Source organism: Gorilla gorilla, chromosome 15 (assembly GCF_029281585.2).
Source record: "Gorilla gorilla gorilla isolate KB3781 chromosome 15, NHGRI_mGorGor1-v2.1_pri, whole genome shotgun sequence".
NCBI classification, from domain to species: domain Eukaryota; kingdom Metazoa; phylum Chordata; class Mammalia; order Primates; family Hominidae; genus Gorilla; species Gorilla gorilla.
The window spans coordinates 27,718,833-27,732,365 of NC_073239.2; the positions used below are offsets into that span (position 1 = coordinate 27,718,833).

General features: G+C 32.7%; 1 long non-coding RNA gene across 1 annotated transcript in view; it reads right to left on the bottom strand.

Moving 5' to 3' along the window:
• LOC134757177 (uncharacterized) overlaps positions 1-13,533 on the bottom strand; it is a 144,459-nt gene that overhangs the window by 45,443 nt on the left and 85,483 nt on the right. The gene's annotated exons all lie outside the window — the stretch shown is intronic.

Genomic DNA, 13,533 nt, shown 5'->3' on the forward strand with positions numbered 1-13,533 from the left:
TGGTAAAAGGAACAGTGTTACTGAAAGAGACATATCTCGACTCTTTTATAATTGAGTAACAAAGTATAATTTTGAACTAGATCTTGAAGCCAAGATACAGCTAAAATTGGCATCTCTACATTATCAACAGTCAAATATCTATATATACATCTTACGAGAAAAAATACATGATTTAATCCTGAGTCTTTAATCACACATAAACACAGAAATATGCACAAAAACATATATACACTCATATATATGCACATATTAATACACACATGTAGGCACAAATACATACAATTTCCTTCACTTAAATATGTACACACGTACTCATCCATATATATGTGTACATATACACATACACACACAGACTTGCCCTTTCTCAGAACATATGGCAGGACACTGGCCTAGCCCTAGTTTGATGTCTTTTTATAAAAGATTTATGCCCCCTCTCCACCTTCTCTAGATTTTTTACAGCGCTAAAGCAGGGGTCAGCAAACTACAGTCCATGAGCCAAATCCTCTGTACTACTTGTTTTTCCAGGGTCTGCAAGCTAAGAACAGTGTTTACATTGTTAAATGGTTTGAAAAAAATAAAAGAGGCCTAATACTTCATGACATACGAGAATTATATGAAATTCATATTTCAGTGTCCACAAATAAAGTTTTCTTGAAACATAGCAATGGTCATTCACATATATACTTACCTAGGGCTGTTTTGAGCTACAAAAGTAGAGATATTGCTCCAGAGACTGCACGTGTCTCTCTCAGTGTTTCACAGTGATGCCCAGGACACTACAAATCCCAGTGTTACAGTTAACAATCGACAGCATTTCAGGCATCACATGTGTCTGCATACCGTGACATTTTACTATTATTCTTATTATGCATGCATATCCATTATGTCAAAACAAAAAAAAAAGAAAAGCTTTTAAGATATAGTGGAGTGTGGATTTGTTATTGAATTTGGTAAAATAAAATTTATTTACACTATAACTATGCTAAAAGTACAAAATATAAGTTGACATTACCAGAGCAAGTATTCATCATAGCAGCCCCAATTCACCATGATGGTTAGAAAAATTAGTAAATGCAAAATGGAATTTATTATCACGGCAGCATTTTTATACACACACACACACACACACACACACACACACACTCACATTGAAATGAGCATAAAACTACAGTTTCTGAGAGGTTCATTTGTTAGCCAAGCAAGGAATGTGATTCACCAATGGCGAGTTAATTAAATCATATTTGATTGCAACAGACAAATAAAAACGTCTATAGAAAATAAATTTAAGACTATTAGCCTTTTAGCGAGAACAGTTGTTCAACAAACTAAGGACAAGAGGTGAAAAAAACAGTAAGTTAAAAAACAAGGTATGAATATTATACTGAAATTCCTAGCAAGAATAAGATGCAAGATAAAGAAGTAAAAGGCATAAAATTGGAGGAAAAGAAGTGAATCAGCCTTTATTTGCAAATGATATAATTAGATATGTAGAAAATCTCACAGACACTACAAAAATCTCCTGGAACGAATAAGTGAAAATTGCAAGGTCACAGGATAGAGATGAACATAAAAGATCAATTTTATTCTTATATGCTAGCAATGAACAATTAGAGTATGAAATTCAAAGTCATCAACCATCTACAACAGCACAAATAAAAAAGGAAGTACTTAAGTAATAAATCTACTATACAGAAAACTACAGGACACTGATGAAAGAAACACATAATATCTAAATAAGTGGAGATATATACAATGTTCATAAATTGGAAGGCTTTATATTGTTAAGATGTCAGTTCTCTCCAATTTGGTCTATAGATTCAATGCAATCTCAATCAAAATCTAAACAAGCTTTTTTGTTGGTATAAGCAAGCTCATTCTAAACTCCATATGGAAAGGCAAAGATCTAAAATAGCCAAGATGATTCTGAAAAAGAAGAAAGTTGGAATACTCACATTACCAGATTTCCAGACTTATTATAAAGCTACAGTAATGAAAACAGTGTGTTATTTAAAAAAGTATAGATGTATGTTAACAATAAAACAGAATAAAGAGTCCACACAAATATAATCAATTGATTGCTGGCAAATAGGGGGAGGTAACTCAGGGGAGAAAGGATAGTTTTTCAACAAATGTTGCTAGGAAAATGGGATATGAATATGCAAAAAAGAATAGTATAGACACATACTTAACATCTTAAACAAAAGTTAACTAAAAATAGATCATAGACCTAACTTAAAACGTAAAACTAAAATTTCTAGAAAAATAATCTGCATGACCTTGGGTTTGGTGATGGTTTTTTAGATAAAATACCCAAAGCACAATTCATAAAAAAAAATGTGATTGAATTTAAAAAAAGAAGTAGTACTTTGGCAAACTTAAATAGTTTTGCTCTGTAAAAGACTGAGAAGAGAATAAAAACACAAATCACGGGCCAGGATAAAATATTTGCAAATGACATACCTGATAAATGACTTGCACTCAGCATATGTAAGTATAACTTAAAACTCAACAATAAAAATCAAGTTAAAATAGCAAAATATCTGGGCAGACACTTTACTCAAAAATGATATATGAGATGGCAAATAAACACATGAAAAGGGGATCAACATAATTTCATTAAAGAAATGCAAATCAAAATCACAATGAGATACCACTATACATCTATTAGAATGCCTAAAATTCCAAAAGTGAACAGTAAGAAATGCTGACTAGGATGTGGAACAATCGTAACTTTCATTCACTACTTGGAGAATGCAAAATAATACAGCCACTTTACAAGGCAGTTTGGCAGTTTCTTTTAAATTAAACATAGACCTCCCATATAATCCAGCAATTGCACTCCTAGGTATTCACCCAAATGTTTTTAAAAACCCATGTCCACACAAATACTTGAATGTCAATGTTTACAACAATTCCATGGCTTAGTAGTGGTAAAGTTTTATTGTGGTTTTGTTTAACCTCAGGGTCAAGATTGAATTTTTTTAATAAGAAGAAGCATACTCAACCAATATTATCAAATATGGAGTGGCTTTGGAAATAAGCTTTTGCTGCAGAATTGGTAGTGTTTATTAATAAATTCAAGCTAAAATTACAAGGAAAACAGTGGTTAGTTCATGAGAAATATACTATGGTAAAGTTAATTTTAAGACAACTAATACTGTTTGGATAACAAGTAAATGAAGCTGCTTTATACATTTCCCACAAGGACACAAGTTAAAACAAGATGTAAGATATCCATTCTCAGAAAAAAATAAATTAGTGGTTGTATTTTATGAACTCAGACTATATTTCCAGCAGTGTTTTTCAGGCTTCAATGCAAGTGCAAAGGAAATTTATATATTTCAAATGCCTTTTACCTGTGCAGCTAAAGAGTCTCCACCTAACTTCTAACTGGAAGTGACTAATCTGCAATGTAATGAAATGCTGAAGGGCAAATATCAACAGAAAAATCTAACAATTCTATAAATGCTTATAAGTGAAAAATGTTTAATTTGGGCCATAACTAGTGGACTGCTATCAGTATTTGGCAATACTTATCTGTGCAAAAAGATATTTTAAAAGATAAATTATGTAACACTTTCTTACAGATCAACTTTAACAGACAAATATGTGAAATTGATTTGATGAGGAATACTGATTTTGAACCAAAATTCAGCAAAATACTATCCATAGATCCAATTTATTAGAAAGTACATAATTATTATTACATTTTGAAATTATCAGTAAAAATTGTGGAAATTTTCTCTTTTGTTTATAAGTACCTATATATCTTCATTTTTGCCTGTTGAACCACAAAGCAAGATATTTACTATCTTGCCTTTTGCATAAGTTTGCCAAACTCTGCCATAGAGTATTTAACATCAGTGCCTTCCTAATTAGTTATGTATGTACTTGTGAGTGTATGTACATGTATCTTTTATGAGTATGAGTGTCTTAGTCCATTTTGCTGCTATAACAGAACAACTGAGACTGGATAATTTATAATGAACAGAAATTTATTGGCTTATAGTTCCAGAGGCTGGGAAGTCAAAGATTGAGGGGCCAGCATCTGGTGAGCACATTCTTGCTGCACCATCCTATAGCAGAAGGCAGAAGGGCAAGAGAGGGCAAGAGGAGTCCAAACTTATCCAAACTTATCCTTACCCATGAGGCTGGAGTTCTCATTGCCTAGTCACCTCTCAAAGTTCTCACCTCTTAATACTGCTACAAGGGCAATTAAATTTTAACATGAGTTTTAGAAGGGAAACATTCCAAGCATTGTATGTAATTGAGTAAACACTCAGGGACAGATCTTGCCCCTCTTCCACAAGGCATATGGACATATGATTAATTTTGTGTTGATAATTTGGAGATGCCTATGCATTAGCTACATCTTTGCTTCATGATCTAGTTCAAAGTACATCAAACAAACATACCACAAATTGGAAATGGGTGGGCAGAAAAAAGTGGAACTACGAACTTCTAGTACTTCTGTTTCCAGGCACTGTTCACTTCCATTCATACCATAATACTGAGCTGTTTATGGAGGTTTTAATTATCATTGTATTGCCTTGGAAATTTTTGAAATGATTTTTTTCATGTTTAAGTATGTAATAATTTTATTTGTAGAAAGTTTTCTGTATTTTTTACTTCCCTATATTTGTTTATTAATTATCTTCCTTTTTGAATAGTTTATGTCCCAGTATGCTCTGGTATATTATGAAATAAGAGTGAGTAGAAAACATATTCTTAACTTATTCTTATTTTTAAAGAGAATAACCATATTGTCTCAATTAAGTATAATGTTATCTACAGGTTTTAAATATACACTCTGTCATGCTGAGAATGAAATACACCAAACATAATTTTTAGTGTTTTAATTAAGAACAGGTAAAAATCATCTTCTCATCATTTATTGAAGTAATTATACATTTTTTGAATTATCTTTCCTACTAATGTGAACTATATTAATAATTGCTCCTACTTTATACTAGCATTCCTTGGCTGTGCTATATTCTATTCAGTCATAATGGAAACATACATAATTTAATTTTTTTTACTCTGTGATATGAGCTAAAATGTTACTTAAAGTTTTAATATCTCAATTTATGAATGAAGTTACTTGTCACTTTCTTTGGTTTGATCTTCTAACGTAGTTTATTCATTTTATTCCTAACTGTAACAAAGATAAGTTATATATTCTTTCTTTGAATTAGGATCATTTTCTATATAAAGAAATAATGTTCTTAATAATTTTTTCTTTAAAAAATTAAGTAACAATTTTTAAATAAATCTATCTGAGTCAAAAGTAAGACAAATAAAAAAAAAGAGTGCAATTTCTCAAATGTGGCCTGGGGTATACCTTCTTCAAAAATCATTTGAGAAGATTCTTAAAAATACCCCATTTAGACTTACTAACAGGGATACTTTATGATTTTTGTGAGCCACAGGCACTTCTGGAGTTCTTGATATATTCTGGATATTAACTCCTTTTCAGTCATATAATTTTCAAATATTTTCTCTGATTCTGTGGGTTGCCTTTTCACTCTGTTGATTGTGTCCTTTGGTACACAAGTTTCTAATTTTGGTGTAGATCAATTTATCTGTTAATTCTTTTGTTGCCTGTGAGTTTGGTGCAATATCTAACAAATAATTGCTAAATTCAGCATCATGAAGATTTTTCTTTATGTTTTCTCCTAACAGTTTTATAGTTTTAGCTTTTATATGTAGAACTTTTATCCATTTTAAGTTAATTTTCGTATGTGGTACAAAGTAAGAGCCAAATTTCATTCTTTTGCCTGTCCTTTTCCCAATGAATGATTTTGACATCCTTGTCAAAAATCATTTGTTCGTATATGTGAGTGTTTATCTCTGGGCTGTCTCATCTATTTTACTGGTCTATGTGTCTGTCTCTTGCAAGTACCTCACTGGTTTGATTACTGTAGCTTTGTATAAGTTTTGAGATCAGGTGTGAGACCACTCTGATTTTCTTTTTCAAGACTGTTTTGGCTGCTCAGAGTCCCTTGAGGTTTCATATAAATTTTAGGATTTTTTTTTTTTACTTTTGCAATAACATGTTGGAATTTTGATAGGGATCATATTATTATTATCATACTTGTTGCAAGATTCATAAAACTTAAGCTTGGAGAAGATAAGTTGCCGAATAAGAATCAACTCCTAGGCTGGGCCTGGTGGCTCACACCTGTAATCCCAGCAGTTTGGGAGGCTAAGGCCAGTGGATCACCTGAGGTCAGGAGTTTGAGACCAGCCTGGCCAACATGGTGAAACACCGTCTCTACTAAAAATACAAAAATTAACCGGGCATGGTGGCCGGTGCCTGTAATCCCAGCTACTCAGGAGGCTGAGGCAGGAGAATCACTTGAACTGGGGAGGCAGAGGTTGCAGTGAGCCGAGATCGCGCCACTGTAATCTAGTATGGGAGACAAGAGGGAAACTCCGTCTCAAAAAACAAAACAAAACAAAACAAAAAGAGAGAGAGAGAGAATCCACTATTAATCATTACACTTTATTTCATTTTTATTTTCACTAAACAAGCCAGTTCATCAATTTTGTCATCCACAAGGTACTTATTGGTGATAAAAAGTTTATATTTCTTCCAACTTTTCCTATCTCCTCTTTCTCTCCTTCCTCCTCCTTCTCCTTTTCTTATCTTCTTGTATTTTGTCTCATTTAATTATTTCTATTTCCATTTTATCTTTAGTGTTCAAGTCCAAAGGCTTTAGATATAAAAATTAGCATTTTTATTGCCATATTCCATTATTTACTTTTGTGGATTCTTTTTTTTTTTTGGTTTGCTGCCTTCTGTAATACTTTTACTAATGCTTATATCTGCACAAACTACCATTGTGATTTCGGATTAAATATATCAACATTATATTTCTGTTCTTTCTAGTTTTTTTTTTAACTTTCATGTCTTATGTTGCTACTATCTGGAACATATAGTTCAATATTACTAGGTTTTCCTTATTTGATGATCTATTAATATACTGTCAAATTATTTATTTCTTTTAATATTTATTTTAATATTTAAAACAGTGAAAGCTACTGTACCAAAAAGGATTATAGTAACCTCTTTTTCTTTATTTCCATAGGCTAAAGTACCTTAGATGATTCAAAAATATTTGTCCATTTGGTTTTAATAGTATCACTTAAAGGCAAAAGATTGCTAGAGCTTGTTTGCTATTCAGTCAATCATTTTTCTCTTCCAAGAGAACTATTTATATTTAGTGGGATAATTGATAGATTTATGTCACTCTTCTCTCATAGTTATTGTTTTGTGTTGTTATTGTTTTTGCTTTGCTTTTTGCTTATACAATTTCTGTGGTTTCTGCAGTGTAAAAGTTCATTTTAAAATAATCTAGTATTTTTCAAATATTTCTACCATTAATATATTTTACATCAGTCCCAAATAGTTTACACTCATTTCCACTATCTTAAAAAACATTAAATTCTGTCCCCAGAGAGATAAGAAATCCAGATACTTGAATGTGTCATATTCACCTGAAAATTTCTTTTTGAGGTTTTTATATTCATATAAGTACCTAATCTTTAGTTTAAGTTAAAATTAATTCTATTTTATTATATTAACCATACTTTTTATTAATGTTATCATTTCCTTATCTCTTGTAGATGTTTTTCATTTATTTTTAGGTTTTCATTGTCTCTTCTAGTGATCTTTAAGCTGTGAAACTTTAATGTCAAATTGTCAAGTTAATTTTTATTCTAAATTTAGTACTTAGAAATACTACTGATATTTCTAATACTGGTAATACTACTGGTATTTTTTTTCCAAAATTGTCAAGTAAGGTTTAAAGACACAATTTATCTCTTACATCTGTAAAATAACTAGTTTTACTTTTTGTAACTTGTAAGGATTATCACTGCTGTTTTCAAACCTATAAAACTTGAGAAATAGTTGTGTAATGCAGAGTCCACAAAATATAGACTGAGCCCAAATCTAGCTTGTGCTTCTTGTTATAATAAAGTTTTATTGGAACACAGCTATGGTCAATCATTTTTAAATATGTCGTCTATGGCTGCTTTCATGCTATATTGGCAGAGTTAAGAAGTTAGAAGTTATGACAGAGACTACCTGACAAGTCCTAACATATTTACTATCTGGCTCTTTAAAGAAAAAGTTCGCTGTCCCTTGGTCTAGAGGGTCTTTCATTTCAAGAAAATTTTCATTTTTCTTATTATTATTATTTTCAAATTACTAACTGCTACATTTCCTAAGAAATTTCTTGTTGTTTTTCTATTTCCATCATTTTCTCTAATATTGCAATCATCTCTTATTTTACTATAATTCAAGATCTTCTTGGTAGTAAGATTATAGCACCACTAATTTTTCACTCTACAGAATTAGTTTTGTTCTACACTTTAACATTTCTTTAAGCTACTTATGGGGTATGAAAGTTTAACACACGTTTTCCAAATGCAACTTTTTTTTTTTTTTTTTTTTTTTTTTTTGAGACGGAGTTTTGCTCTTGTTGCCCAGGCTGGAGTGCAATGGCAGGATCTCTGCGCACCACAAGCTCCACCTCCTGGGTTCAAGCGATTCTCCTGCCTCAGCCTCCCGAGTAACTGGGATTACAGGCACCTGCCACCATGCCCGGCTAACTTTTGTATTTTTAGTAGAGACGGGGTTTCTCTGTGTTGGTCAGGCTAGTCTCGAACTCCCGACCTTAGGTGATACGCCCGCCTCGGCCTTCCAAAGTGCTGGGATTACAGGCGTGAGCCACAGCGCCCAGCCTTAAACGCCACTTTTATTTGAGGACAGTAATTTTGTTTTCCTGTCTTCAGATGATATCGTAGATGCCACCTTTGGAAGGAACTTCTACGGGGTACCAGAATCTTCCCCTTATGATGAAATAATATTGTAGTTGGACTTGAGATTTGTCAGGCTTTTCAATTATTAAGGTTAATTTCCTGGCGCTGGGTTATAGTTTTTGTTTTTTGTTTGTTTGTTTTAGTCATTTTAAGTATTGTTGTATTTCGGAGGTAAGATTAGTCAAGAGGCAGAAACCTGCATCTTTCTGAAATTCATTTCTTGCTTCTTGCACTTAGATAATGTAAAGTAATAACTTATTTTCACATGATTTGTAGTAGGCAAATGGCTAATTTTGATATTTCATTCCTAAATCCCCTTACATATTTAATTAAATGATCCAGTCAAAGCTGGAAAAGACTGACATTATTCATTTAAAGCTTTAATGTGTAATTTTTAATTGGATTTTACCCCAACTTAAAAAGTAAGTAAAATGAATTCCATTTACTTAGCTCTTGGTAAAACAAAATAAAATGAAACAACAACAACAACAACAACAACAACAAATCCACAACCATTATAACTGAAAGAGTAGTTTCATCAACCCACAAAAACTTCTGGAAACTAAATACAGGAACTAAATCAAACATCTTGCTTTTCATTTAAAATTAACAAGAAGTTTTCTTTTTAGATTTGATTGACTATCTCAGTTTCTCATTGTTAATACCTAATTTTTAAACCCTGCTATAATTTTACCACCTCTGTCTTCAAGATATGATTGAGGAAGTAAGTGCTCACCACTAAGAGACTTTTTGTTACAGATATCACATTGCTAATTGTTGGCTAGATCATCACCTTGCTATTTTTTAATTTTTTTCCAGATATCATAAAAATATGTCATTTTTACATTATTATCCCATGAAACATACAGCATGTGCCTTTTCTTCTAAAACCATCTCCAAAGATAGGAGAATAGGTAAGTTTATTATGTGTACAAATAAGGAAACTAACATAATTAGAGCAAGTTTCTTCAGCTAGTAGAACCTAGTAATACTGTAGTAAAATTGTAACTACAGTCCAGGGATCTCACTTCCAATGCAATGTTGATTTTGTTTTTTATTGAAGAAATCTGTCTCCCATCTTAGCAAAGTATAATAACTGCTCTCATTCCTAAAAGACTTTCCTATGCCAGGTCAACTATATATTCATAGTTATAATATAAACAATGTAAATTGGTTTTATGTTCTCACTGTAAGTGCCAAAAATGCAATGTTTACAAAACAAAATTAAACAAACAAATATCCAAAAAATCAAGTATATCATGGATGGAATTCTAGAACATGTTAGACAGTGAGTTTTCTTCTTAAAAGTTCAACTTATACATATCTTAGATTCTATTTTTGGCCATACAAAGTGTTGGGATAAAAAATCAGAGTTAAGTTTCTTAAGTACTCAGAGGTTTAATTTTTGTAAAATGTCATGACATCTATCTCCTGAGCCTTTTGAGAGGATTCTTCTCAAAAAATTAATTCTATTTAAAAATTTTGTGTGTGTTGAAATAAATTTGAAGTCAAACTTATGTTTAAAAAACTAAATCATATAGCTAATAACCAGTGGGATCTTAAAGGAAAGCTTGTTTTCTTGGGCAAAGTTTGGAATCATTTTTCACAATAATAAACCCGAAAATAAAAATTATATATCCATCTTGGACTGAGATGTTATTAGGTTGCATTTCTAATCAAATGTAGTGTTTGAAGGAAACAAAACTTTCAACTAGATAAGCTCCTAACATAGGTTTAATAAAAACATTGCAAATATCCATGCACACCATTTGAACTTTTGGACGATTTTAGCATGTGTATGTACCATCCATGGAACAGTAGTCATCTTGGCTTTTTTTTTTTTTTTTTGGTGGGGGGAGGGGCAGCTACTGAAATTCTGGCTTCTAAAAATTTTTTTTTATATATATACTTTAAGTTCTAGGGTACATGTGCACAACGTGCAGGTTTGATTCACAGGTATACCTGTGCCATGTTGGTTTGCTTCACCCATCAACTCATCATTTACATTAGGTATTTCTCCTAATGCTATCCCTCCCCCAGTCCCCCACTCCTTGACAGGCCCCCGTGTGTGAGGTTCCCCGCCCTGTGTCAAGCGATCTCATTGTTCAATACCCACTTATGTGTGAGAATATGCGGTGTTTGGTTTTCTGTCCTTGTGATAGTTTGCTGAGAATGATGGTTTCCAGCTTCATCCATGTCCCTACAAAGGACATAAACTCATCCTGTCTTATGCCTGCATAGTATTCCATGGTGTATATGTGCCATCTTGGTTTTTAAGAAACAACAGGCAGCCGGGCACGGTGGTTCACGCCTGTAATCCCAGCACTTTGGGAGTCCTAGGCAGGTGGATCACGAGTTCAGGAGCTCAAGACCAGCCTGACCAATATGTTGAAACCCCATCTCTACTAAAGATACAAAAATTAGCCAAGCATAGTAGTGTGTGGCTGTAATCCCAGCTACTCAGGAGTTAGAAAACTTGCTTGAACTTGGGTGGTGGAGGTTGCAGTGAGCTGAGATCACACCACTGCACTCCAGCCTGGGCAACAGAGTGTAACTTGGTCTCAAAAAAAAAAAAAAAAAGAAAGAAAGAGAGAAACAACAGGCACATTATTTTCCCAAGAAAGGAGAAACAAATATGAATTATTAAAAATACAAAACACTTAATCACCCTGATATTTACGTCTTTTGTTGCCACTTCTTTAAATAAACAATGTGAGAGGTGGTGATGAAGCAAGTACAATAATGACCACTGGAAATTTATTTCTGTCCTGTGGGATTTGATAGTATTTGTAAAAAGTGAAAGCAAATCTTCATCATAATGCCAGGTATCCGTAGGTAGGAACTCAGCAGAATAATTGTTATCCACCTGCCATAGTATGGAATACTATATGTATAGGAGATGAAATTAGTGTATGATTTGAATCTAAAATGCATGCTTACTATTTCTAAAAATTTTAAAGCCTTTTTCCTTTAATGTAAGGATTACATAAATCAATAATGAGGGCCATTATTACTTAAGTAGTAGAATTGTAGCCTTTTATTCTATTTTCTCAGAAAAAAATGCATAAATTGTCAGATACACTCTTCTTAAAAATGTTTGGTTCTTTTTGTTAAAATTTATTGATGTCAGTTGTGTCAAATTCTGATCTTGCAGTCCAATTCTTGTTACTATTAATGTATATACTTTTGTAGTCAAAATTCCTTTGTTCTGCTATACTACCCTAAGTGCAGTTTTTATTTAGCACTTTATTACTCTTTTTTATAATTGTTTATCTTGGCCATTTTTTGTGAACTGTTGACATCTTGAGGGCAGTGACAGTGTCTAGAACAGTACCTATATTAACAAGAATACAAATATTTCTTGAATTAGTGAATTAATAAAATATTTTATACATTTCTCACTTGATAATGGTAAACATAGTTAATACATATTAAGTGGCTAGACTGGGCCAGACACATTCAATAACTCATTCAGTCCTCACCACAACACTGTGAGACAGGTACCATTACCACAAATATAAAGACTTAAAAAGTGAAACATAAAGAAGCTAAAGAGTGTTCTCAAAACCAAACAACTAGTAAATGGCAGAGCTGCGAATTGAAGCCACACAGCCTTACCCCAGAGAACATCATTTAATTACTGCCCTGGGCTAACATATTAGAATACCTATCTCACATAAATCGTATTACACACACAGGGTGAGATGGTGAGTGGAGGCAGCCTTCTGAATCATTGCATTTAAAAGAAAACCCTTTTATCCATGGGAAAAGGGACTTTTAAAGCCACTTGACATACGCCTGTTTAAATGAGTGTATGGGATCCATGTTAATGTCTACAAAATAGCAATAGGTAGAGTGTCCTTAAATGTTAAAAAGGAATGGTTAGTGAAAGAAATTGGCCCTACAAATATATTTTAGTTAACAAATATAATTCCTGAAATCAAAGTTCCTAAAAATAGCACCACTATGTCATGAATTCATCATACTATTGTGTTGTTTAACACAACAGCCCAAAGGAAACTATGTTTTATAATGTATATGTACCTTACTTTTAAAGATAACCAGAAAAATATAAATATTTTTGTTTTAATATTATTGTAAAAATTATCCTAATCTCAGAAACAATTGAACAGCAAAAATAAAAAATGGTTTACTTTGTTCACAGCAAGGGTACACCGACTTTTTGAAAAGCTTCTCAATCAATGTATAAGTAACTTCAGGAATTATACCAAATAAAGTTTGTAATAATTGCAATGCTCCTATTCACTGCTAAGTACAAGAGTAAGTTCATAGAAATCAGTTCTTCTTTATGACTTATGGTTTTAAGATTAAAATGGTTTTATTTTTCATTCTTAATGTACACCACTTGGCATTTTCTCTCATGTAATCCACAGCAACTTATAAGGTATTGTGATGGTTAATACTGAGTGTCAACTTGATTGTATTGAAGGATGCAAAGTATTAATCTTGGGTGTGTCTGTGAGGGTGTTGCCAAAGGAGATTAACATTTCAGTCAGTGGACTGGGAAAGGCAGACCCACCCTCAATCTTGGTGGGCACCATCTAATCAGTTGCCAGCGGGGCTAGAATAAAGCAGGCAGAAGAGCATGAAAGGACTTGACTTGCTGAGCCTTCCAGACTTCATCTTTCTCTTGTGCTGGATGCTCCCTGCCCTCAAACATCAGACTCCAAGTTCTTCAGCTTT